Below are 3,671 nucleotides of genomic sequence, written 5' to 3'. Positions count from 1 at the left end.
ATAGCAAATTACATGAAGTTTTTTTATCTTTCCTTTGCCCTAACATAACACCCACAATGTAATCTCTTGCATCACACATAATTTCGAAAGGTTGGCTCCAATTGGGCAGTTGTATAATAGGTGCGGAGATTAGTGTTCGTTTAAGGTGTTTGAAAGCTTGTAGGCACTTATTGTCGAAAATGAATTCAACGTCTTTCATTAGAAGATTTGCTAAAGGTTTTGTTATTTTGGAGAAGTCCTTAATGAAGTATCGGTAGAAACCGGCGTGTCCAAGGAAACTTCGGATTTATCTAATTGTCTTAGGTGGTTGGAGGTTTTCTATAACCTCTATTTTATCCTTATTAATTTCAATACCTCTCTCAGATACTATGTGTCCTAACATTATTCCTTCGGTGACCATAAAATGATATTTCTCCCAGTTTAGAACGAGATTGACTTCCACGCATCGTTCCAGAATTTTCTCAAGGTTAGTTAAACAATTTTTAAAACTGGATCCACATATCGAGAAATCAGCCATGAAAACTTCCATGATCTCGTCAAGGAAATCTGCGAAGATTGACATCATACAACATTGAAAGGTAGTAGGGGCATTGCATAGTTTGAGTGTCATTCATCGATAGGTAAATGTTCCATATGGGCATGTAAAGGTTGTTTTCTCTTGATCATCGGGGTGAATGGGAATTTAGAAAAATCCTGAGTATCCATCCAAATAGAAAAAGTAAGAATGTCTTGCTAGGCGTTCAAGCATTTGGTCTATGAACGGGAGCGGGAAATGGTCTTTCCTAGTTACTTTATTAAGTTTTCTATAATCAATATACATACGCCACCCGCTTTCTATGCGATTAGCTACTTGTTCCCCTTTTCGTTTTGTACTATTGTGACACCTCCCTTTTTAGGTACCACGTGTACAGGGCTTACCCACTTGCTATCAGAGATTTGGTATATTATTCCAGCCTCTAGTAGTTTCAACACTTCTCTTTTTACCACGTCACTCGGTACCGGATTTATCCTTCGTTGATGTTCTTTGGAGGGTTTAGAATCTTCCTCCAACATAATCTGGTGCATAAACACGGACGAACTTATTCCTTTGAGATCAGAAATGTTATATCCTAGAGCTGTGGGATATTTTCTTAAAATATCTAAGAGTTGATTTGTTTCATCACCATTTAAGGTGGCGCTTACTATGACGATCCGATTTAGTTCTTCATCCAAAAACTCGTATCTTAGATTCTTAGGTAGCTCCTTAAGCTCTATTGATGGTTTCTTAGGACATGGCATATGGTTTGGGGTGAGTGCTAAGCATTCGTGAAGGTTGTCATCTATATAAGGATCTTTAAATTCGCCGTCCTCCATTATGGGGGTCGAAGGTAATTTAATTGTTTCAACGGGTCTTCTTGGTCTAACTCTCTTATGCATTCGTCGATGATGTCGATGACATAACATGAGTCGTCTATGGCTGGTGCTTTTAAGAATTTTGATAATATAAATTCTACTTTTTCATCACCTACCTCAAAAGTCATTTTTCCTCTCTAGACATCTATTATATCCCTAGTTGTTGATAAGAAGAGTCTACCTAGAAGGATATGGATTTCGTCGTCTTCTTTAATGTCCATGACAACAAAATTTGTAGGAATATAGAGTTTAGAAATCCTAACTGGGATGTCTTCTAAAATTCCTATTGGATACTTAACGGATCTATCGGCTAATTGAAAGGACATTCTAGTCGGTTGCATTTCTCCTAGGTTTAACCTATTACAAACGCCTAAAGGCATTAAGCTCACGTTGTCTCCTAAGTCCAAGAGTGCTTTGTTGATAACACGATTTCCTAAAACACATGGTATAGAAAAACTTCCTGGGTCTTTCTCCTTTTTAGCGAATTTATTTTCAGCAATAGAATTGCATTCTAAGGGTTTAGGATCATCAAGTCTTCATTTTTTGGTTAGGATGTCCTTAAGGAACTTGGCGTAAGATGGTATTTGGGTGATCGCTTTGGTGAATGGAATCTCGACATGGAGTTTCTCAATCACTTTTACAAACTTTTTATATTGGTTGTCTAATTTGGTTTGCTTAAGTCTTTGCGGAAATGGGATTGGTGGTTTATAAAGAGGGGGATGGTACGTAAACTTTAGTATCTTTCTCTCCTTCCTTATCTTTAACTTCTTCCTCTTTTTGTTTCTCAGGTTCTATTGGTTCCTCTACTTGTTTCTCGGGTGTGGTCATAACATTTTTCTTGGGGGATTCTGGTTTACTCAACCTAGGCTTTACGGGCTCATCATAAGTAGTTCCACTTCGTAGGGAAATTGCGTTAGCATTTCCCTTGGGGTTAGGTTGAGGTTATCCATGAAATTGTCCTCCTTGTCTAGTTTGAGTAGCCTGTTGCTGTGCCATTTGAGATATCTGGGTTTCAAGCATTTTGTTGTGGGTAATGACATAATCGAGTTTGGTGCTCAATTGTGTAATTAGTCCATTTATATGAATGTTTTGGTTCATGAATTCCTTATTTTGTTGATTCTGGGTTGTGATGAAGCTCTCCACCATTTTCTCAAAGTTTGACTTTGGGGAAGTAAATTGCATTGGTTGGTTTGGTCTTTGGGTTTGGAAACCAAACAGTCTTTGAGGTGTAGAATTCTGAGTGGGGTTATTATTCTTATAGGAGAAGTTTGGGTGATTCCTCCATCCAGGGTTATATGTGTTAGAATAGGGGTTACCTTGGGCGTAATTGACCTGATCTGAGTTTGTGTCAGCTAAAAGATTACATTCAACTATCGTGTGTCCTTGGGTTCCACAGATCTCGCATCCGGGTTAGATTGCGGCTGCAGTAGCTGTAGGGTTAATTGTTAAACTTTCTACTTTTTGGGCTATATCTTCCATTTTGGTAGTCATATGGTCAAGGCAACTGACTTCGTAAATAACTCATTTGGTCTCTTTCCTCTCTATCGATGCTCGTTCCGTTCCCCATTGGTAATGGTTTTATGCCATATCTTGAATGAGAGCGCAAGCTTGGGGTATGGTTTGTTCATCAGAGCACCATCTGCGACAACGTCGATGGACATTTTGGTATTGTAGATGAGTCTGTTATAAAAGGTATAAATTATAAGCCATTGCTCTAACCCATGGTGCGGATAGGCTCTTAGAAATTCTTTGTATCTTTCCCAAACGTCAAAAAGTTATTCACCCTCTTGTTGTGTGAATCTGGTTATTTGGTTTCGAAGGACAACGGTTTTACTCGGTGGAAAGTATTTAGCAAGGAATACTTTCTTTAGGTCATTCCAAGTGGTTATAGAGTTTACTGGAAGGGAATCTAGCCATGATCGGGCTCTATCTCTGAGGGAAAAGGGAAATAGTCTTAGATGTATCGCCTCAAGAGAAGCACCATTGACTTTTGAGGTATCCTCTAATTGAATAAAGACTTTTAGGTGTTGGTTCGGGTTTTCCGTAGTAAGACCGACGAACTGGTTAGGTTGCACTAATTGTAACAGAGAGGGTTTTAGTTCAAAGTTATGAGCTGGTATGACGGGGTTTACTATACTAGAGTAGGGCTCTTCGTTGGATGGTAGGGAGAAATCCTTAAGTGGTCTTTCGTTTTGGTCTTCTGCCATTGCTCTTTTAAGTCTTCGGAATAAAAGACGACTTCAGGCGTATCTTTCGGGTTCCTCTAATTGATCAACTAG

General features: G+C 38.8%; 1 non-coding gene across 1 annotated transcript; it reads left to right on the top strand.

The window, feature by feature from the left end:
• The first annotated feature begins 3,108 nt into the window (after positions 1 to 3,108).
• LOC127134070 (small nucleolar RNA R71) lies at positions 3,109 to 3,215 on the top strand. The gene has a single exon (XR_007807845.1). It is a non-coding gene; the product is annotated as a small nucleolar RNA R71 (small nucleolar RNA).
• Positions 3,216 to 3,671: the final 456 nt, after the last annotated feature.

The sequence above is a fragment of the Lathyrus oleraceus genome, chromosome 3 (genome assembly GCF_024323335.1).
Source record: "Lathyrus oleraceus cultivar Zhongwan6 chromosome 3, CAAS_Psat_ZW6_1.0, whole genome shotgun sequence".
NCBI lineage: Eukaryota > Viridiplantae > Streptophyta > Magnoliopsida > Fabales > Fabaceae > Lathyrus > Lathyrus oleraceus.
This window is presented reverse-complemented; position numbering and strand designations above follow the sequence as displayed.